The sequence below is a fragment of the Propithecus coquereli genome, unplaced genomic scaffold (assembly GCF_000956105.1).
Source record: "Propithecus coquereli isolate 6110/MARCELLA unplaced genomic scaffold, Pcoq_1.0 Scaffold234, whole genome shotgun sequence".
Taxonomy (NCBI): domain Eukaryota; kingdom Metazoa; phylum Chordata; class Mammalia; order Primates; family Indriidae; genus Propithecus; species Propithecus coquereli.
Genome location: NW_012147886.1, coordinates 2,139,808 through 2,163,937, shown reverse-complemented (window position 1 = coordinate 2,163,937; position 24,130 = coordinate 2,139,808). Strand labels below are relative to the sequence as shown.

At 47.6% G+C, this 24,130-nt stretch overlaps 1 long non-coding RNA gene across 1 annotated transcript in view; it reads left to right on the top strand.

Moving 5' to 3' along the window:
* The window catches only part of LOC105811318, a 34,071-nt gene extending 13,901 nt beyond the window's left edge, over positions 1 to 20,170 (top strand). The window contains exons 2-3 of the long non-coding RNA XR_001137543.1: positions 7,646 to 7,891; positions 19,995 to 20,170. This is a non-coding gene — a long non-coding RNA (uncharacterized LOC105811318). The remainder of the gene's footprint in view (positions 1 to 7,645; positions 7,892 to 19,994) is intronic.
* The last annotated feature ends 3,960 nt before the right edge of the window (positions 20,171 to 24,130 follow it).

Below are 24,130 nucleotides of genomic sequence, written 5' to 3'. Positions count from 1 at the left end.
TGAAAAGAATGCGATGTCGTGTCGTCCTCAGTGCATCAGATCAGGAGGTGCACAGTGTCGGTGTGTCCATCACTGGTGGTGCTTATTTCCATTACTTGATTAAGGTGATGTCTGCCAGGCTTCTCTACTTTAAAGTTTCTATTTTTCTCTTTGTAATTAATAAGTATCTTGCAGGGAGATACTTTAGAACTATATAAATGTCTTATTTCTCATACTCTCACCAAACTAATTTTAGCACTCACTCATAATCCTTGCCTGAAACAGTTACTATGATGTTTGTTAGTGACTTTCTATTTCTGTCATTACTTTTACGTTTATCAATTAACACTCTACCATGAGGAAGAGCTTTCTTTTCCATTTAAAAAAAATACAATTGTTTTTATCAGTCTGGACTCATGGATTCATAGTATATTGGCTATCAGCCATGACTATAATAAATTTTTTGCATCAATTTTCTTAGCTTTGACCATTGTCCTTCAAGTTGAGTTCTATGTTGTTTTGACATTTCCCCATCATTTTTTAAGCACTGCCTTACTTTTTGGCACCACAAGATAGTCTCAGCTCATTGTGTACTTTGCCTGCCCTGGAATTAGCCAAAGTTTCTGTGGTATTCTTGCCAGAAGTGCGTAGCCTGAATTTAATGAGGAAGAAGCATCAGACAGACACAAGTTGAATGATATTCTACCAAATGACTGCTCCGTTCTCTTCAAAAGGGAAAGACAAAGAACGAGACATGATTGCAGATTGAAAAAGAGACCGAGGGATATGGCAACTACATGCAATGTGTGACCTTGGATTGGATTCTGTGTTAGAAAAAGATGTTATTGGTGAAATTTGAATATTCTTTAGATTAAGCAGTAGTATTGTACTAAACATAATTTCCTGATACAAGTTGATAATCGTACTGTGGTTATATAACATGTTAATATTGAGAAGTCGCAAGGCTATATGGGAATTCTCTGTATTTTTTAAACTCTTATTTTGTAAGTATGAAATTATTTCAAAATAAAAACCAAAAACGATTATAAAATACAAACTATGATATAGATTTACATGCACCAACAGGGAATGGTGTCCATAATCAATTAACTGAAAAGGACAAGTCGTAGTACCGTTTGTGTTGAATCTGCCCATTTTGTAACGACGATACCGGGCAATATAGTACCTACACATATTTATCTACACATGGGAGAAATTCTGAGAAGGACACTTACTTCCTGTTAACAGACATTTCTGGGAAATGTGATTGGAAGATGTGAGACAGTGGGGACTTTTACTTTCTGATATTTTTTAATATTACAGTGAGAATACAATAAGAATGTGGGTTGTGTGCATGGGTGTGCTTCTGCATACGTAGGTCTAGGTTTGATGCCTTCCCATCCAGTTCATTCTCTGTTGTATTTGCCTGGTACTGTGCACAAAGTCTTGCTCTATGGACACCGACCTGGTTTTCACTCCACTAACCACTTTCCCATATCTAGTCCTTAACAAAGAATGTTATTTGTAGACACATACGCAGCCTGCAGTCCATGCTGGTTGACAGTGACACCAGCTGATTGATCTTACCTTTATCGCAGGATGCTGTTAATTGTTCACCCTTGGAAACTTTAGGGAGAACTTTATTCCTAAGTCTGTATCATTTTGGTCTCCCCAGAGGAGTGTAAATGAGAAGTTTGCCAAGTGAAAGTCATCACATTTGCTCCTTTAACGAGCAATGAATAGTTCGTTAAGTGGTGCCTGGTATCTCCAAACCCAATTAATTAGTGAACTGTCATCAGTTCCTCCCAGGAATTTTTAATGATCACTAGGCTTGTGTAGTTAACATAAAATTTTGCTTAAGGTAGATTTATTTTTAGGTATAGTTTTGTTTTCAGGACAGATGTTCCTCGAGTTAGGAAGGGAGATGTGCAAACAAAAGTGACATCCTTTGAGTGAGGCCTACTGTGTGCTCTGAGCTGTTATCAATGGTGACTCATGTAGCCTTTGATGACCACCAGGTTACATTCCTCCAGGTTACAATGCTACCAGGTAACATTCCTCCAGTTTATCAATGAGGAAACTGATGCACAAAGGTATACCCCACAGGCTCTGGCGTGTTCACTGAGTTAGCTCCAGAAAGAACTGTCCCCTTCTCTTGCCTGTCCCTTACTCCTTGTGGGGCTCATGTCTCCAAAATGGTTTATGCTGCTTTGTTTGGCTGTCTGCTCACTGAAACAGTTGTTGCATTCAGTGAAACTTGGTTGCCTAAAACTGCTGCCATGGAAGCGGGAATAGGAGACAGGGCATAGGTACATATCAGTCACATGGAGGTTTGGTGCAACGTGTGACCTTGGATAGGTCACCTTTTGTAGCTTCTAAATGTTAGCTCCATTTTTGCCTTCTGGCTTCCCCTGCTTTGCTCTGACATGGTGTTTCCATGGATGCATCTTTCGGTAATGCTTATAGTAGTGGAGATGATAGTAAATATAGAATATATGGATGTCTTTATTACCGCCATTATAAACGTTACTGAGAGATGCATCCATGGAGACAGGATGCAGGAACAGGGGCTTCAATGGCCCTTGTCTCCAGGACCACCAATGCCTTTCCTTAACAATGAGCAAGTGGGCCTCTGAGTTCTAGGAAGGAATGTGGCTACCCTTCAGCAAGTACTAACTAGTTACCTGTGATGATAAAGGCAGACTTGGGAGGGGTCTTGGTTTTCACCTGTCATTTTACAAATCACACACACTTAATCTCACTCCTATAGCAGAAAACAAATTAAAGTTCTGTAAAGGCTGATGTGTTTGCTGGCCAGTTTCACTGTAACTTGGTGCTGGTCCAGAGAAGGTACTCAGGAAATAATGAATGGATGGTGATTTCATGATTTTGGTTCAGGAGTTTCAACTTCTATAATAAAAGCTAATCAAAGGGCAGGGCAGGGATACGTTTTCTTCGCCTTGGCCTGTTTGACTCTATTTGTAAACTCCCTGTGGCTCATTCTCTCTTAAGGAGCAGGACCTCTTAAATGTAGATGGTGACAATCTCTAGACTGTAAGTGTCTTGAGGGCAGGTCCTTCAGATCCTCAGCATATATAACCCGTGTTTTGTAGGCATCATGGGTCCTCAGTCAATGTCTGAATAAGATGCACTTCTGTTTTGCAAGAGAAACTTATGGGGGGTTGCTATGAACTGGATTATGTCCCCCACCAGATTCATATGTTGAAACCCTAACCCCCATGTGATGGTATTAGGAGGTAGGGCCTTTGGGAGAAAATTAGGGTTGGATGAAGTCATGAGAGTGGAGCCCTCGTGATGGGATTAGTGTCCTTGTAAGAAGAGACACCAGAGAGCTTGCTCTCCCTCCCTCTCTCTGCCCTGTGAAGACACAGTGAGAAGGCAGCTATCTGCAACCCAAGGAGAGGATCATCAGAAACTGACCATGCTGGAACCTTGATCTTGGACTTTCAGTCTCCAGAACTGTGGGAAAATAGATTTTTGTTATTTAAACCACCCAATTTGTGGTATTGTGTTATGGCAGCCCAAACTGAGAAATACGGGGGAACTAGGAGTTCGGAGGTGGGCGTTCATGATGGTTGTCTCCAAATAGTGAAAGGCTGGGAGGAAGTCAGATATGGTTCATGTGTCCCCAAAGATCAGAATCCAAATGGAGAGGTGGAAACGGCAGACAGACAGAAAGCAACCCAATAAAAGGAAAAGGAACCTGATAGAATGAGCCGTCTCCAACGGTGATCAGGTGCTCGTCACTGGACATACCCACACGGGGACCATATTGGTGCTGAGAGGAGACAGGGCTGGAAGGATCCGAGCATTGCACTGTGAGGTGACCCTGTGAGGTCCCTATAGACCTTGAGATTCTGTGAGCTCATGGTGAATCATTACAAACAGGAACAATTATCTCTCATTTGTAGAGCACATTAAAATTTCTGAAGCATTTTATAGGTGCATTATCTCCTTTGATTTATATCACAACATTAGAGTTGATGCTCTCAATACCAGTTTGCTGAATGAGGGGATGAGGGAAGAGCCACTGCTGTCCCTTGGTTGGCAGAAGAGGGATATGGGGGCAGAGTGATTTCTAGATTTTCTAGTAAAGGCCAAGTCAGGATTGAACCCAGGTCTCTGCTGTACTCCTCCAGTCTACTAAACTTCCTCCAAAGTGGCAATGATAATACTTTCTCTGAGGTTGGTGTTTTTCTGTCTTTTTGTTTTGCGTTTTAGTAAATTCTTCAGCATCCATAGTCCCTTTAATGCTCACAAATGCCCTTTGAACCAGGTATGATCATTCTTATTTTACAAATGAGAATATTGGGGATTTGAGAGTTGAGTGGCTTTTGCAAAATCTCCAGCTCCCACTGGGCAGAGCATTGGGGTTGCAGGCAGTGGGTGTCTTCTCCAAGCAAAGATGAGCCAGTAACCTTGGCCCTGTTGGAGGTACAAGGAGATTTTGGCCACAGGCAGAGTTGAGGGAGACCCTGTTTCGGGTGGAAGTATAGCCAGTTCAGGGAAACAACAGTCAAACTGTCAGTTCATTATTCCACGCACTCTTGCCTAATCCTGAGCAATTTCTCAGCTGCTCCTTCTGCCAAAGCCCCTCTGTACCTGGTAAATATGCCATCTTAGGAGTTCTCAGCCCTGGCTGCCTAGGATAGTTGCCTGGGGACCTGCACGAAATACCAGTACCCACCTCACTACCACCCAACTCCAGAGATTAAGATTTAATTCATCTAGGGAGGGGGAGGGATCTGGGCATCAGTATTTTTTAAAAAATATTTTTAGATAGTCTACAATCACCGAATTGGTGTTGGCGTGGGCGGACTTGTGCACTGAGGTTCACGGATTATTGCCATGAGGCATGAAGGCTAGGAGCTGCTGTGTTCCCAGGGTTTGCCCAGCGCTGTTTGGGTTGCTTTTGATTTTGCAGAAATGACTTCGTTTCTCCTTCCCTCCAACCGTCCTGATGTGAGGTCATGGTCTAGTGGGACGCCACATGAATTTACACCACGACTTCGGTCTTTACACTCTCTGTGACCTCAGACAGGCCACCTTCACTTCTCTCTGCCTGTTTCCATTTCCTCCTTCGTAAAATGGAGACAATGACACTAGTTTCCTTTTAAGGCTGTTGTGAGCATTAACTCCTGAGACTACACCTGGCGAAGTTAGGCTTCCATAAGCCCTACCCTAATGGTTGTTGCTATCACTGCGGGAGCTGCATAATGTGTGTGTGTGTGTGTATAAATGTATATAAAGTATTGATTCTGGTTCTTTCCTGGCAGAGGTAGCCACTTCCTCCTATATGTAAGCGTATCACCACCTTGTATCTCTATTGTGGAGTTATAATGTGTTTTTGTGTCCCTAACCTGTTATATTCATTCTGCAAATGTCTATTGAACACTTGCTGGGTGTGGACAAGACAAGTAACTGTGGCCAAGTTACCTCTGGCCCCAGGGTAACTTGGGGTTTGAAGAGGATAAACAAGAGGAGGTGGACCCTATGGTGAAGCAGGCCAGGATGTTGTGGGAAGTGGAACCTTTCATGCCTCAGAGTTGGGGAAACTACCCTGACAGAGCTAGTTGTTTCTCCTATGTTATTTCTTTACCTTACACATAGGGCATCCTTGAACTTGCTGTAATTACTTACCTGTCTCCCCTCAAAGTTAAGATATAATCATTGCCTTCAGTTTAGGAAATGTGTTTGTTCATCTTTGTAAATGTAGTGCGATTCATTGATTTGACTGGATTCAGTTTAAGCAGCACAGCTTAAGACTCTGTGTTAAATCCCAGAGTGACACAGATGAAAAGTCCTGTATAGAAATCTTCACAGTCCTCTGGAAACTATAGACACACAAATGGGGACAGGTTTGGACCATCTCAGTTGCTGTGATAGCTGTTGATCCAGTGAGGAATGAGGACCCAAGGGTCAGCAGGCCCTTGAAAAATGTGTATGGGCCCGAAACAAACATGTCTGTGTCTCTCATTAAGCCCTGCTTTTTCAGGGTGCGGGACTGTGTCTTTTTTTGCATCTGTTGCCTCCCAGGGTTTAGGTCACTGTTTGACACATAGCAGGTGCACGGTGGATACACACAGAGTGGCTGGACAGACGACAGCTTTCCTCTGAAAGTCTGTCCTCATCTCTAAATGGAACCTTAGCCAATATTTTGAAGCTATCCATCAATGCTCGCATTCTAGAATACTGTGATGGGCGCTGAAACAATTCTCGCTCATTGGAGCTGCCAGAGAAGGTCATTATTTTGTGACGTCCTCAGACTCTCATCATTGCTAGAAGCTGACTAATTATGAGCAGAGAAGTACGGGCCTTGAAATGCCCCTGTCTGCACATCTGGCCTCACTGTCAAATAAAGTACTTATTTCTGATAAGCTCTTTTGGCTTCTGTGAAGCCGCCTGGCCGTGTCTGGCCGTGGGCGGTGCTGATAATGAGCTGAACAGAGAGCACAGACTGGGGGGAAAGTGGGGGCCCAGTGGGTGGAAAGGATGGGCTTTTTAGACCATTTCAAAGTAATGAGACGGCTTAGAGAAAGGTTAGAAATGTCTGCTACCACATTCGTTTTCTCTGTTTCCATTGAAATAAATGGAAGTTCTAGGTGGACTGAACCTGACCAAGAAAGGGAGTGTGGATAGGAAAGCTAATGAGAAATGCAACTCGGTTATTTTTGGAGTCCTTTGTACTTTCAGAGGATTGTACCCTGAACCTTCTTCGTCTAGACTGGATAAGCACCTAAGCACATGGCCACTCTGGACCATTCATATGGTGCTATAATTAATTTATCCCCTTGAGACTATGTAGTGCACATCTGTCTGTGTTATTAAGGGTAGATCTCCATCGTGACAATTATATGTCAGCAGCTGTACATGCTTTTATGGAAGATTATAGACTTTAGAAACTTTCCAAGAAACTGATGGAAATCAACGCCTTACTAACAGTGTATCTTTGTCGAGATGAGGAAACTTTGAGGTTCAGTTTCCTCATCTAACGAAGAAAAAAAAATGTGGACTTTTTAGTTTAACTAACTCTAGATGCTATAAAAATAAACTTCAATGTTTTAGTAGCTCAAAAGATGCCTCTCTCTTACTCATATAATAGTTTAAGAAAGGTGTTCCTGGTCAGTAAGTGGCTTTTCTTCATGCACTGATTTGCAGACCCAGTTCTCCTCTGTGTTGCTGTTCTGCCATTCCTAGGACCTTGATGTCCCTTTAGCTGGCAGAGGGAGCAAGGGACAGGAGAGAAGGCACTCCACTGCTTAAGCACATCTCCCTGGAAGTGGTGTACAATTACTTCACTTCCCAGGAACAAGCTCTAGAAGAGGGATGGTAACCACTCTCTGCTATAAATACCTTTCTTTATAGTGTTGTATAAGAATAGGTGAGGTTGGATTTATGAACATACCCTGGTGTGGTGTTTGCTGTAAACTATGGCTTTTATTATTTGTGGACTATTCGTAGGCACACATGGCCACCCAGGACCATTCATGTGGTCCTGTAATTAATATATCCCCGTGAGACTATGCAGTGGGCATCTTTCTGTGTGGCTAAGGGTAGATCTCCATTGTAAGCATAACGGCTAATGTTTATCTTCTGTAGCTGGATCGTGATTTACATTAACTCATCCCTTGCTGATGTCTTTCAGATTGTCTTTGGTTTTGCTGCTGTTACAAAGGAGACAACATGAATTCTCCTACAGGCTCACCACTCTGCGGGTTCTGGGAGGGAGACAAAGACATGTCATAGCATCTACTACTCTCAAGACACTCACAATTGAATAAGCTACCCAGGACACACGGCGTGCTTACCTGGCCAGAAAGTGATGACTTTCCAAATCGGAGCTCCATGCTGTGGGAGTTTGAAGTGCAGAGGGTCTGACCTCCCACTCCAGGTGAGATCGAGTCCCTTGCCTTTCCTGGGTCACCAGCTTCCACATTCTTCTTGGATTTCAGGGCCATGTAGAATGTCAGAGAGGGGCCCTCAGAGATCATCTGGCCATTATCATTCCACCCGCTTATAGATGGGGAAACAGACTCAGAGAGGTTGGATCACTTACGGAGTGATATGCAAATCCAGCAGACCTCAAATCCAGGTGTCCCTATCTTGAATTAAATTCTCTTGCCCTTGCATCAGGTCCCAGAGTGCTATTTTTCCAAACTTTGCCTCTGGGTGTGTCCATGTCAAAAGGACCTTGTGAGTGTGCTCAAGGTCAGTGGAGGATGGAGGAGAGGTGGCCAGGACAGAACAGATGGGGAGTCTCAAGAGACACCAAAAATCCTGCTGTCTGCTCCATGAGGCAGTAAGAATTGTGTTGTCTGCACAGGTACCAGTCAGCTACATCCCTCTTAATTTTTTTTTAACACAGATTAATAGGACCTGGACAGCCACTGCCTTGTTTATGTTGGTGACCATCACAGCCTGTCCATGCCAGACAAGAACCCAGTCTCTGGGGCTCTCACCTCCCCATGGCAGGATTGATGCCACTTGTGCTGAGCTGCAGGTCACATTCAACTCCTGTGCTCTCCAGGATTGGATGGAATACCAGCACATCTCACCTTCCTGCACCCTGGGAGTTAGTATCAATCTGTCAATAGGTAGATTTGTTTCAGAGATCCTTTTCAGAATCCTGCTGTGCATATGCTGCGGTGATGTTGGCTGCAGTGGTATTTATAACTGTGACAGATCAGAACTAGCTTCAGTCTCACAGAGTAGGGGAGTGTTTGGAGGCACCGTAGCACATACACAGAATTCATCCTTCAGCCATTTAAACATTAAAATGGTGGCTAAAAGTGACTACATCATGGGGAAAAGGGACAGGATGCAAATTGCTCATGATGCAATATGATAAGGAAAGAAAAAGATCCTGCAGAAGGTCAGATAAGGTCACTCCCAGATCAGCAGTCCTGTCACTATTAGCCGCTCTGTGCCGGGCACCTGGGCTGGAAGTCAGCAGAGGCTCTTTCAAGGAAATGGGCGGCTGCTTTCTGTGTTTGTCTCCACCATGAGGCTCCTAGAAGCTCCCTTCATTACTTCACGTAATTCCTCTGTAGCACTATCTGCAATGCCTTTGTGACTGTGCTAAGCAGTCACAGAGGGAGTCCTGGAGAAATGCCAGGGCGATAGGTACGGAAATGTTCCAGGTGGAAAAATCTCTGCTCCAGGTGGCCACAGCAGAGAAGGCCGGGGTCAAACAGGGAGTGTCTTGTCGGGGGAGCCTCAGCTCATCTATGACCTAGTGTCCAGCCCGCCTCCTGGGGAGAAGCCTGCGCCCCACATCTAAGCACTGTGGGCCAGGACGAGTGTGTCACAGACCCTTACAAATGAGAAAGCCTCGCGTCCTAGGCACAGGCGGTCAGTGTTGCTGTCTGTAGTCCCCCCACGCACCACCGCTTAAAATTCCCTGGATCTGGCAGCAGGAGGGGAAGGGCTGGCCCTGGAGAAGGAGATTGCTCCTTGACAATCCCATTATGATTCGTAATGATTGCAGCAGATGAGCCCTGAGGGCCCTTCCCCAAGGAGCCCTGCCCAGCCTTCCGGGGGGACCTGGCTCTGTACCTGGCCTGCGCTGCCCGGTTCCCAGTCATGCGGTCAACAATGCTGGTTTCCTGACTGTAGGGTGGCGTTTCCCATCTGCCCCCGAACTTCAAGAGCTTCCGCGTCTGGACCAGCTGGAGGCAGCCACTGTGCTCAGGATGCGGCTGCTGCCTCCAAGGAAGCGAGCCTTGAATATGGGCGTTACAGCAGGGTGGGGTCTGCATTACATTCATTCTTTTTTACATCCGAAAGATAATGGAAAAAATTTAAAATTGCTATAATTGTACCAATTTAAAAAATTAATATGAAGAAGAGAGAGTAACCAACACCAGCTTGAAACCCAGCCCGCCCCTTCTTGAGATAATCTCTATTATCAGTTTGGTAATTTACAAAAACCCAGTGGTGAACTGTTAAAACTCTTGGGGTGCGGAGGACAGCTCTGAATTGTAGGTGTGTCGATTTCTGTGGTGAAATCCCACCAGGGCCGATTTTGGACAACCAAAGGTTTAAAAACCAGTTTGCAAAATTCTTGAATATTTAACAGTTGACTTTTGCAAGCCGGTACATACTCAACAAGTTTTTGTTGCTGTTGTTGTTGTCTGTTTTCATTTTTCCTTTTGGGGAATTGGAAACTTATAATTGTACTGGTAAGCATGCCATTTTCATTTACTGTGTTACTGACGTCTTCCCAGACCAGCTCGTGCAGGTTCACTTAGCTCCTTTTGCTTGTGTGGCGGGGTTTCCATGAAGGCGCACCGTGTTGTCTCTGGACCTCTCTTGGAAGGACAGATTGGCCGGCCAGTAGAGGGGAGGTGACAGCAGCTTGGCACTCAGGGGCTGGCTACTGCGATGCTGTCCACATTTGGTTTTCCTTGGAGTTGACCGTAGCTTCTGGCCTCTTCTAAATGTGTTCTTCTAATAACCTGTAGCCTAGTCACCTCTGCAGGTGACATTTCCCTTCACTCTGCTCATTGCCAGATTCCATTAGGGAATCTCATTTTTCTCTTGGGAAACCTCTCTCAATACTTTCCTATTCCCCACACCCCCTCCCTGAGGCTGGGCAATGATTTCTTGGTACCCAGTTCTCCTGCGAGATTTCTCACCACACCTTATTTACTGCGAAACATCTACCTCTTTCCTGTCTGGAAGCAGAGAAGCTCTGGTAGGCAGAATGGTCCCCCTAAAGATGTTCACACCCCAATCCCTGGTGTTATGCCTATGAATATGTCACTTCACATGGCACAAGGGACTTTGCAGATGTAATTAAGGCTCCTCATCAATTGACCCTCAATAAAAAAAAAAAAAGTCCTGCATTATCTGGTGGGCCCAATGCTATCACATGGGCCCTTAAAAGCGGAGACTTTCTCTAACTGTGATCAGAGAGTTGCCATGAAGGATGCCAAGTGTGAGAAGGATTCGATGTGCTGGCTCTGAAATGTGGAGCCCACGTGCAAAGACTGGAGGGGGTTTCTGGTTGCTAAGGGTGGCCCCAGCTGACAGCCAGCCAAGAGGCAGGGACCTCCATCCTAAGGCCGCAGGGAACGGAATTCACAACAACGTGAATAAGCTTGGAAGAGGCCTCCCAGTGGGGGCCCAGCCAGCCAACACCTTGAATTCAGCTTTCTGAATGAAACCTGGAGCAGAGAAGCAGCTGAGCCAACCCACATTCTGACGCACAGAACCACGAGATAATTATGTGTGTGTTGTTTTAAACCGCAGAGTTTGTGGCGATTTGTTACAGCAGCTGTAGAAAATTAATACAGGTTCCTAGGGGTTGGCAACGCAGGTTCTGGGCCCCTCTCTTGACTTCCAAAGCATGTTTGCCCTCTCCCTGGGGAAACCTCAAGTTCCCTGTGGCTGCTTTCCCGTGCCTCACTCTTGCTTCCCCCAGCTCTCCTGAGCTAACAGGTTCTACCATCTTCCAAACACTTCATCTTCCCCGCTCCACCCACCAACAGTCACCACTTGGTAGATTTTACCGCTGAAGCGTGGGCCTCCGTTCCTGATTTCAGCCCCCCTGGGTTGTTACGGTAGCTTCCTTAGGGGGTCTCCCCAACTCCAGGTCCTCTCTCTTCCCAACCATCCTCCAAACTGCTGCCAGATGCATCTTCCTGGAGTGCAGCTTTGCACATGTCTCTCCCCAGCTACGGACATCCTGTGGGTTTCCTGTTCCCACTGAATCCAACACAAATCCCTCAGCCTAGAATTCACAACCTCTAGTCAGAAAAGGAGCATTGCCCCTCCAGTCTGTTTTCCCAGGACTCCCTCTTGTGCATTTTCATGTTCCTGCTGTCCCAGCCGCAGGTCTTTGTTCCACCAGCCCTGTGGGGCCCTGCTCACACACTGTCTCTTCCCTGCAGCCTTCCTGGGATCCCCAGATGCACTGCCGTTTACATGCACAAGACCCGTCTCCCCGCCAGACTTGCTTCCTGCCCCCAGGGGTGTTGTGCAGTGTCGGGAGCATCATGATACATATCGCCTGTGCTCACTCGCTCATCAGGAGATGCCCAGAGTGCAGGAGAAAGGCAACTAGACAGGGAGGGCCTCTCCACCATGTTGGGCACATGCCTACAATCACTCATGAAAATAGCTCTTAAGTGAGGATCTGGTGGGTTCCTTTTGCATTATTTAAAAATGGGTGCCTCCAAGGGCTTGAAAAAATCTCAGAAGTATTTATGGCACACTCTTCTCACAACAGCATTTGTATTTGTAGGGGCTGCATATAGTGAGTTTAAAGATGGCCCACACATTGGTAAATAATATTTTGCTATATTTAACAGTGTTACTATCACAGTTTTGTGAATAGCTGACTCACTGAGCACATATGATCACCATGAATTAGCTCATTTAATCCGTACAACAATGCTATGAGGTTGGGACTATTCGTAACTACATTTTATGGATGAGGAAACTGGGGTACAGAGAGGTTAAGCGATTTAGCCAAGGTTGCACAGCTATTGAGAAGCAGAGCCCAATTTCAAACCCAGGCAGTTTGGCTCTGGAACCAGTGGCCTCAATTCCCCCCGAGTTCTTTCTACTGCTACCATTTTGGTCTGTTTATGAGAGGGAGAAGAACCCTTTGTCCCTGGATGAATGTCATTATCATTAACATTATTGCTGTAGTTCACTGTTTGTTCCTATTTATAACACTTCACACATACACAGGACTTTAAAGTTTTAAAGGCTTTTCTCTTGATTCTCACACTGGACAGCCACAGGGATGTGCCTTCCCTGCCCTGGAATGTGCCTTAGGAAATAGACCATCTCCTTGGCTCCAAATGCACCCTCTGCTGGGAAGCAACATATTTCCCATACCCGATCCTAAACCCGCCCCTAAACCCGCCCCCCACCTTCATTACTTTTAATAATTACACAGGAAGTTATTTTTCCTCCAGTAAAGATGGCCATCCCATTTTTTTTGCCTGGGTGTCAACTTTTTCTTTGAATCCCCAAGAGCCTTGACACAAGCCTATGAGTCACATTTGAGAAGAGGAAAAAGCTTGCACTCTGGATTAGACAAGGTTGAAGTTCAGATACAGGACTGGGCCTCAGACTGGCTGTGTGGCCCTGAGCAAGTTCCTTCACCTCTCTGAGGCTTCTTCAGCGCCTCCTGAGAAGTCCCAGCAAGTCCGTGGGGACTGAAGGAAGGCACGCTGCTCACCTGGGTGCGTACAGTAGGCTGAGGGGACAGCTGCCTTTCTCATGGCAGCCCGCCTGGATGGCGGCCTGGCAGAAAGGGCGGTACAAGCTGGAGGGAGGAAGTGGGAGGAGAAAATGGGAGGTAATGTGACTAAGCCATTTCCCATTCAAAAGGCATCGGAAAAAATAAGTAAGGATCTCAGCAGCTTTGCCCTGAGATACTGGGGCCAGGTATCAAGTTTACAAACTTGACTCCCATCTTTTTAAGGACACTATAGGATAGGCTCCAGTTTCTGGGGGCAAGCAGCACCCTCAGGCAGAATTAATGCTGTCACTTAAGAACCTGGGATCTGGGGTCAGAATGTCTGCAAATGCATCTGGGCTCCACAGCTTCCTAGCTCTGAGATGTTGGACATTTCAACTTCTCTGTGCCTTATGTTTCTTACCTAAAAAATGGCAATGGAAGATCTCTGTCTCCCAAAGTTATTGTGAGGCTCAGATGAAGTGTACAGAGAGCTTAAAACAGTGCTTGGTGTTTTAAGTATGAAGTATTTGCTAGTTACTGTTATCACAGACCTTTTTTCCTTTTCTGCATGTGTGAGTGTGTATGTGTGCATGCACGCATGCGCATTCATGTGTGCCTGTTTCCCCACCAGAAGGTGAACACTCTACAGCTCTGGGCATGCACAATCTCTGCATCCCTTCATCCATCTTGGGGAGATCTGAAGAACCCTTGTATCAGAGTCACCTGGCGCGGGGGCTTATTGAAAATGTCAGCTCCTGGGCCCAAGCCCAGAACCACTAAATCAGATGCTGGGTGTCAGCTCTGAGCCCTGCTTGGCCCTTTCTTTCACATGTCAACCCAGTGGAGCTGCAGACCCTGTGTGGAGGTGGGTTACAATGTGCTCTCTTTATCCCCAGTAAAACCGGGACATTTGGGGATGGGGAGAGGGTAGAAGTGAATCAGTTAATACAGAGTCTTTGGTTGACCTTTAGCCTGGATTTATGGAGCTTAGAAATACAAGGAAAATTGCATTCCTTTCTAGGGAACTGCTTAATTCATACTCACTCTCCCAAACAGGGCTGCTGGTTGATTGTAGCTATTTAACTCTATGCTATCTGCTTTCATTCTGTATTGGGTACAGGGAGATTTTGTTGGCCAGAGCTCCTACTGGCTCTCCACCTGGGCCAGGTAGGTGTCTCCCTGTGCTCTCTAAGGCCATCCACACCTAAGACACACTGAAGAATTCCCTGGCAGGGCCCAAATCCAGTATTGGGATCACTCTGTTGGTGTTGCAGCTGATGCTATAATGGCAAAAGCACAGGGCTTGGTTCAGTCCAAATAGCCCAATTTCAAATCCTGACTCAGACACCAAGCTCTGTAACTTTGTACAGGTAACATAATTATATGGACTCTCCCTCCTTCCATCTATAAAATGAAGTGGTGACGTGATTACAGGAAGGACTCCGGCTCTTCACCCATTCCCTGCATCTTACGCTGGACCTGATTATGGGAGCTGTTAGCAGACATGGTGCAAGCTGAGCTTTGAAAAACTGCTTCCATTTCCACTGCTGAACCTTTCTTATCACCATGAAAAGGATGTTTCAGGCTAGTCCTCTGGTTCCAGGAGAAGGATGAGAGATACAGAGAACATAACCCAGGTGCTCGAGTGCTCGACTCAGCTTAGTTGAGACCAGCCTGGACCAGCTGACAGCCAGCCAACTCCCGGACCTCTGAGTAAGTCCAGCCTAGATCATCAAAGCCACCTGCTTGACCACCCAGATTCATGAACACTTAGTGCTTATGCCACTGAACTTTTGTTATCATGCAGCATTGTTTTAGTGCTAAATACGACGGGCATATCAGTAATAACTATTGGATGACTTGAATTCTGTAAGCACAGGGGTTAGCTGGTACCACATGCATTGCCTGACACATCAAATCCTTGCTGTATGATTGATCTTATAGGGATAAATTAGGTAACCCTCTGCAGACCTGTCTACCTCTGCATGTCCCCTGTTTACTCAGAATATCTCTAATTGGCTGGGATCACTACCATTCTCCCATTCACTTGGTAACCTGCAAGAGTAGAGATGCCATTTACTCAACGGGGAGAGAGAAAGAGAGAGTTGCCGGGTGGTGGTGGGGTTGGGGGGGGAGGGTGGAGTAGCTGTGGTCCTAGTTTTACATAAGCAACTGAAGGGTAAATAAGTCCCTCTTGATCCACTGAGCATTTTGGGTCCCCAACCCCAGGGCAAGCCTGTAATATTCCTCAAGGAGAAAACAGTTTGACAGAGATTCAGTTTGAGAGCATACCATGAGTGAGCTGGAGAAACGGCAGTTCCCGTGTTTTGGGCGCTTGCTCTCCACCAGGTCCTTCTTGCCCATCCTCATTTGACTCTGCGGGAAGGAACACTCTGCTGATGTTTGAAGGGGACGAAATTCAGCTCAGAGACATAATACGAATGACCGGAGAGCACACAGCTAAGGTGGCAGCATGAGCTTCTAGGTCCAGGGCTACCTGAGAGCCAAGGACAGCTTCTTCTAAGCCCCACCACGGTCTGCAGGCCGGAGCAGGCATCCAGCCAAACCCGCATTTTATCAATGAGGGAATTCCACCCAGCGAAGGGGAACAGCTTGCTCAAGGCTACGCAGTAGTCCGTGTCACCAGGTTACCTGACACCCGTTCTAGGGCCATTGGTATGACTTGTTGATATCTCACGGGTCATTGGGCATCACTGAAATGCCAGGATAAAAGTTTCCTGTGAAGGTATTATTAGTTTCCGGGTCTCCAAGTGAGCGCCTTAAAAGACACACTATAGAACACGTGAGTCGCTCCTGGGCTCTCGTGCTCCCTTCAGGGAAGCCAGTCAACGTGAGGGGGTTACTTGTGGGGGGAGGCATGAGGGCCAGCTAGCTGCAGGTGTGCCTGTTCCAGGTGACCCCTCCAAGCAGCTGAGACGGAAGTACCCCTCCTGCGCCCCCCCATCTACCTGTCCTCCCTCCTGCCTGCCAGCTCAGAGAGTGGAAACGGTGCCAAGGAGGTTCCTGGGCCTCCTCTTGGGCTGGCTGTGGCCGGGCAGAAGCCCTCCTTGGCCGGCAGCCCTGGGCACCTGCCACCCTCGTGTGTTTGCTCAGTGGGTCGGGGCACGGAAGCAGGATGCTGTCTGTTGGACCTTGGGCGTTCCAGGCCTCGGGGGCCAGCTGCCGGCCTGGCAAGTTCTCAGAGGAGCTGTCTCTTGCCCTTTCTGTACCTCTTTTTCTCTCAGCTACCTGACAAGCAGTTGATAATCTTCTCATCTCTTAATGTAACCCAGACAAGGCAGGAGTGCCAGCTAGCGTGCACGGAACAAACACTGGCAAGGTGCCCAAGAGCTCTGCACCGGGAACCTTCAGTCCTCTGAAGGAGAGATGTGTCCCTCCAGCACACTTCAGGCCCCCTTCTCCAAATGCCCTGTCTTGCACCATCCCCAGACCATTTTGGCTCTGCCAGAAAGAATTTGCTGGAATTCTGGCGAGAACAGGCACCACACTGCCTGCCTTTGATTAGACATTAGGAGCTATTTAAATTCATCCAGAATCTCAATACAGCTCCATTCCTGTTAGAATCATGCAAGAGATTGGTTCCAATATCATTTCTTACACGAGGATTCTGCCTTGGTAAGACAGAGCATTGCAGTAATTAACGTGTTGAAAGCTTCGTGGTTTGTTTGCAAAGCATTTTTGTATACATCAGCTCCCTTAGAGTCTCCCAAACCCTGGGAATGGAGCATTCTTATTAGCCCCACTTTACAGGTGAGGCAGCTACGGCCGAGGGAGGATGAGTACCTTGCCCAGTCCCTTACAGGTAGAATAAGCATCAGAGCAGAGACAGGAGCCCAGGTCTTCCCTCTGAAACTCCAGCCTTCTTTCTGATTCACTCTTTTGTGGTCGTGGACATTTAAGAAGACATGGGTTTTCTATGCAAAGGACTTGTGCTCAAATAAGGTCAGAGTAGAGAGAAAGGAATTCATGTTTTACTGTGCAGTGTCTCATTTAATCTCTCCAGCAACCGTTAGCATCGGGTATTACTGTCCCCTATATTTACACTTGAGGAAGCTGAGGCTCACAGAGGTGAAACATCTTCCCCCAAGTCCACGTCAAGCAGGGGTAGAAGGTGGACCCAAGTGTCTCTGGCCTCCATGTCCATGGCCCCTACTGAGACCAGCCGTGCAGGGCAGGCTGCAGGGTGAGGAGGCTGGCTCCACTCCAGAGAGGGCAGGGCGGGGCGGCACCCAGAGCAGCTCACTCCACTGGTCCTGCTCCAGGGGCTGGAAAAGTTCAGACGTCAGCCTTCTCCTTGCAGCCTCCTACCTGCCCTCCATCTGGAACTGTGGTGCTGGCATGTACAAAGAAGGACCTTGTGGATCCTCTGCTCTGGTACTCTCAGGTAACCAAACAAAAAGCAGCTCCACAGGGGATGTGACTGGCCCTGTTCCATGGGAGGCATGACAGAGCCTGCAGTGGCATCTGACTCTCATGCCTGTGCTCGGGGGTTCATCTCTTGTCCTGTCAGCCCCTCCCTCTGCTGTCTTTGATTACTTTGAGCTCTCTACTGGGCCACCTGTTTGACCCTTGATTACAGCTGCTGTACACAGTCCCTCCAGTTCCACATATGTGTGACTCTCATCCTAGGAAGAACATAGAGATCTCAGAGTCAGGGGCCGGGTTGTCATCTTCTCTTCGGAGCTGACTTCAAGTTGAGGAATGAGCTGGGCTATGAGTCCGTTGGCACTGAGTTCTGACCCTGACCTTGTGGCTGCTTGTTGTCTCCAAAGTCAGGTGACTCCTCCCCCTGTTGTGTTCTCCTGCAATAATAACAGCAGCTCCTCTGGGTGGGCACCTAGAAGGTGCCAGGCGCTGTGCTGAGTACTTCATTGTTTGTGGTCTCTGTAGAGTGGAGTCTCTCAGGCCCATGGTGGTGATTCTCCTGGGAGCAGGCAGGATGCAGGTAGAAGACAATTTAGCTGGGGACAGGGACCCACGTCTTGGGCTCATCCCTGCCCACCAGCGTGCTGATGTGGTTAACTGTCCAGCTGACACTCACGGAGCACGTAGTGCTGCCGGCACTGAGGCATAGGGCTGAAGTCACAGGCTCCTGGTCCCAGGGTCAGTGACGGCACCAGGAGGGCAGCCCAGCATTTCATCTAAGTTTTGTGCTGTGTGACAAGGTCCTAGAGAGACCTTGGGTTCCCACCTCCCTGGGCCTGTGGGAGATGCCACCATCAAGCTGGCCGGGGCAGGGGCCCTGTTGTTCTGGCTCCCAGCAGGGTCCTCAGCACCACTGAGTATCTGGCTCATGGTCAGGGTTCAGCCAATATTGGATGAATGGAGAAACGGGAGAGTGACTTCCCTGAAATGCGCAGACACCTCACCGTGTCCCTTGCATTCCTCACCGGCACAAGGGTTTGCCCTCCTGGCTACCACCTGTGGAGGCATGGCCTTCCCATACCTCAGTTTCCTCGTAGGGGAGCTGCGCCTGTGGCCTCCTGCTGGTGTTCTGTCCCCTCCTGCAGGTGCAGGCTGCCTGGGGATGAACACACCTGCATCTCTCCCCAGCCCTCCCCCTGCTGTCTCCAGCTTCCCGCCCTGGCCCGCCACGGGCTCCCGCCAAACCAGCCCACACGGACTCCTTTTGTTCAGCCATCTCAGTTTCAGGCAGACTCGTCCAGCCTGGTCCTCCAGCCCGCTTCACATACCCCTTTGAAGCCTTGACAGGCAGCCAACCGAGCTGGCCCGAGCACACAGAGTGGGGTGCCGGTGCCAGCGCCCTGGCAGCCACTTCCCGCCTTGCTGGCTCCTGGGACCTGGCTGCTCCGGGGCCCATTCACACGGGGACAGCAATGCCCGGATGTTCGCCTCCGCTGGCATGGACACTCCATCCGGGGCTGCCGGCTGGGGCTGTTCCCACAGCTGAGATTCCTTTCTCAGGCTTCCCTCCCCCATAGTGAAGCCCTCTGGTTCCTCCCAGGCCGTGCAGCCACAGCCTCTGTCCCCACAGAGGACAACTGGCAACGGGAACAGTCTGGCTGGATTCTGAGCTCTCTAAAGAGAGGCAGTATGGGGCAGAGAGCAGGAGCACAGGTGTCGAGAGCCTCACTGCCATCTTTAGCTGGGGACATAGGTGCTCCATGACTCAGTTTCCTCTCTGTATGTGGGGAGAATAGAAGGCCCAGTTCACTGAATAGTGAGGGGTGACGAAGTCCTGCAGGTTAGCACATTGTAAGCATGCCAACAACAGCTGCTGCGAGGATGTTGTCATAATGTGGGGATCGTCACTTGTTCTTGAAGAGCATCTGAGTCTTACTGTCCTATGTGAGAAAGAGGGTCTTCTGTGCTTATATTTTAATTTTACAACTAATATATGCTTACTGCACGATTTAGGAAGTTCAGATAAGCAAAAGGAAAACTAAAGAGTATTTGTTTTCCTTCCAATATGTATAGCGAGATGTGCATCTAAGCACATACTCATACACATACACCTACACATACACTAGACTAGCTGGTTAATAACCCCTACATATGATAGTTCATATGTGTATAACATTAACAGTTCATATATATTATCTCCTATATACTAGTCATATTATATACATTTCATTTTATATACACATTTATATGTTATATCCATATTCTTGCATTTATGAATATTTGAAAAAAGTAAAGAATGGCTCCTCTGGTTTTTGTAGCCAGCTTTTACCATTTACCATAAAGTGAACTTTTTTCTGTTAGGAAATTTTTCTATAGGGAAATATTTCAAGGCCACATTGTATGTTTACAGATGAACAAGTTGAAGCACTGAGAAGCAAAATAAGTTCTCCAAGATTACCCAGCCGCTAGAGGCACAGCCAACGTCAAGAAACTTCTCCGTGGAAGTCTTCGCGGCGCCCTGAGGCAGATTCAGAAAGAATCTAAGTTCCTTCCATGAGAACAGGGACTGTCTGCCTCACTCGCCATTGTCGCCTCAGCACCTGCCGCAAGGTGGGCATTCTGTTACTAGTTGAGTGAGTGAATGCAGGAAGTTAAATCTCCTTCTTTTTTTGATGCCATTTCTTGCTCAAAGCTCATCATAGAATTTTATATGTCTTCCTACATGGCCCCTCACCAGCCTGTGTGCTTCTCAAGGCTGGGACCATCCAAGGCCTGCCCTAGAGCAGGTGTTCAGTAAATGAGTGCAGAATCGTGGAAGCAAGGATCTTTCCATTCTGGGTTTGAGGCAGTGCCCTCCCCACAAAGCTTTTCTGAACTTTTTCATCACATGCAGAAGTTAAGTTCCCCGAAACATCAAGTAGCCAGCAATCTGCTTGCCATCATTGGTCCAGGAGCAACTTGGACATCAGCCCTTGCCTGTCACACCTGGTGTTGGCACACGTGGCCTGTTCCGGGACAGGTCTCATGGCTGAGGGTTAAGTAACACCTGGAGTGGTTATGCGGCTGGGCACCTCCTTCTTGTGAATCCCCTGGGCTGCAAGGCTGGTGGCGGGTGGCTGGCAGGGAGGAACCCTTGGCACTGCCCCTGCTTTCTATCTGCTGCCAGCGGGGCCTTTGATGCCCACAGAGTTTACCCGCCCAGCCAAGTGCATTGTAGGACACAAAAGCTGCAGAAAGCAGCACAAATAAAATGAAAATGACCCAGGAACTGCCAGGGAGCTTATCAGCCTATTTCCTGGTTTCAGGTGTGGGGGATGGGAAGGCTTGGGACATAGTTCTGGGTTGTGTGATGTCCTGCATGTTGTCCAGGCCCCCTGGTATTGCGGACAAAGCATTAACCTCGAAGCTAGACAATGCCCTTCATCTCCTGAGCTTCGGCTTTCTTATATGTACAACTGATTTCATGAGTCCAAACTCCTAGAGTCCATGTGAGGATTAGATGAGTTGATATACTTAAAGTGCTTATTGTGTGTGTGTTTGTGTGTGTGTGTGTGTCTAATAGTGATAACAACAACAGCAGTAAGAACAGTAGCAGTTCATACTTATGGAGCATTTAGTGTGTGCCAAACACTGTTTCAATTGCTTTATGTATGTATTAACTCATTTAATCTTCATAATGACAGTATGAGGTAGGTAGTACTATTATTTCCATTTTGTAGATGAGAATACTAAAGCTCAGAGATGTTAAGCAATTTCTAAAAAGTCTCACAGTGCATTAGAAGCCAGTCCAGAATGCACACCTGGCACTGTGGTTATGGAGCAAGGCCTATAACCACCTTGCTCCCTGTTTCTTTCTCCTGCTCTTTTGAGTATTAAGCTTTCCTGTTTATGATGATGGTGACAACAACCGTGATAATGATAATGATGATGATGATGGTGATGGTGATGGAGGAAGACATGCCTTCATTTTGTATATCCATCTGCTTCTTGCTGAGCTTTCAATTCATTTTACAGATGATCCTCAGAGCAAGCCTGGGAGTGGCAATAATGTTGAACTCTGAGGAAACTGGGCCTTAAGAAGCAGCTGAACAAGACCACTGCTTTGCGAGCAAGGTCTTTGCAAGCTCCTGCTGGCCTCTCATTTGCTAGCACCCCATTGGCTGACGCAGGTGGCACAGCCTCTCTCAGTGTCAGAGTCGGAGGGTGCTGCAGAGTTACGCGGTGGAGGGCGAGGATGCAGGGAGGGGTGAAGAATCAGGACCCTGTTAGCAATTGATCACAGATGATGTCATCTCAAGTGTCCCTCCATCTTTTCTGTGCTTTGCCGTCCTTTCTTAAAAATAATTGCACCATTATGAAGAGGAAGGAGACTAGCAGGCACCTAGCAGCGACTGAATGCCTGGCAATTCACTTAAGGAGGTCAGTGGCATGACTCCCTGAGGCTTGTGGGACCAGGGGGCTGTCTCCAGGTTGCCCCGAGATGTGGCTCAGCCAGTATTGGAATGTCGCCTGCCTGTTTTCTGTGTGTGCATGTGTGTGTGTGCGTGCACGCTCACTCAGACCTGGGCCCAGGTCAGACCTATGGGAATCCTACAGCCAATTCTCCCACACAGTGTTGCGCGGAGGCTGGAAAGAAAATAAGCTTTAGGACAGAAAAACGGTGACCTCCTTTTACATGGGTTGGTAGAGCCAATGGTTTCCCACAAACTTCCCTCTGGGTGGCCACCCTACAGGCTAGAACATAGCAGAAGATTTCTCTTGAAACCCTGGGAGTCTTTACAAAAAGATCTTCTGAGATGTGTCATGGAGAAATGAGGCCCTTTAGCCATAAATTAGCCACAGCGTGCTGGCTGGGGCCTCGCCAGTTAAGAGAAATTTCCAGCCTTGAGGACTGAGATCAAGTTGGGGCTCTGATTTTGAAAGTGGACTCAAAGCAATTCATTCCTCCTTGTACGGTTGGAGCTATTTCCCCTACGCCTTTGCCTCTCTTCACCATGGCAGAGCCCCAAGCAGTACAAATGCCAAATTAAGTCTTTGACCCACATCTTGGAGGCCGTTCCCTTAGGAACACTGTTCTCTTCTCGCTTGCCTGGGGCCCCACTCCACACTTTTGCTTGCTTTCCCATGTCAAGAAGACACTTCTGAATCTGATTCCTGGATGGCCAGCGCCAAAGACTGGGCAGCCATCTGCTTTGCAGCCCCCCTCCTCAACCCTGCTGAGCGAAAATCTTAAAGGTGGTCTCACCTGCACCTCTTTTTGCCCTGACCTTTAGCCTGATAAAAGCAAAGTGCAGAGCCTTGAATGGGCAAGATAGAAACAAGTTGTTCTCTTTCTCCTTCTTTTCCTCCTCCTCTCTACAATTATTCTGTGACAAACATCAACCCAGGTGTTTATTTTTCCCAGTGAACTAACGGTTTATAGAGAAGATACCTTTGCCTCTGCAAGGATAGTATTCTTTTCCTCCTGCAAAACTCCTATTCATCCCCTGTACCTGGTAGAAGAACCCCCTTTCCCACAAGACTGTATTCCCGCCAGCAGGAGTTGCTGACTCTCCGTTTTGGACACCACATCTCCAGGGCTTTGTTCCTGTCCAGTCAAGGTTGCACTCCCTGTGTTGCCCTGGCTCATCTGTGTGTGTGTGTTCACTGAGCCGTTTGAGGGCAATGACTGTGGCTCCTTTGTTTACCGCTTTGTCCCCAGTGCCTGCTGCCGTGCCAAGCACAGCATGGAAGCAAAAACTTGTGTGTGCAAAATGGGTGAATGTAGGTGCAAATGGGGACACCCTTAGTTCCGCACAGGGCTTGGGCTCCAGATCGCTCCGCTCTGGCTTGGAGCTGAAACACCTGACTCTGTCACACAGACCGGGCCTGTGGCTCTGTACATGCAGTTTATCCCTCACACTTGGCAAATATGTGTCAAAGCAGAAAGAACCCAACCTTAGAGTTTGACAGACTCAGTTTTGAATCATCGCTCTGCCTTTTCCCGGCTGGTGACTCTAAGTTTTTTTACTGCTACCTGTGCCTCAGTCTAGTCTCTCCATCTTAAAATGAACACAGAAACATTTGCTTCCTCTGATTTGTTGAAAAGAATAGAGATGATGCTTGCAAAGCCCCAGTATGAGCAGTAGCTCTTATGGCAATTTTCTTTTTTCCAAAAAGGAACCGTTCTTATTGTTCCTGTGGGGGCAATAAAAATGTTTGTGGCAAGAGTCCAGCTATTTGGAGGTATCTCTTCTGTCTGTTTACTCTCTTGCAGGAAAAGCGCCTTCACCAGGATGCGTGGTAAACCTGCTGGCTACTCCACCTCTGCCTGATTCCCAGGAAATCAGCACAGTAGCCACCTGCTGCTTGCTGGCCTGCTGTTTAGGCCGCAGTCCTAGGCTGTGGGAACACACAGGGACAGTACAACAAACACATGACTCACTGAGGACTTCCATCCTCGAGCCAATGAGGTGCTGGCACCTTGTGATTTGTAAGGGTTCCCAATAGATATGCATGTATCTTCTCAGTCCCCCTTGAAGTTGAGCCTGTCTTTGCTCTTGTACT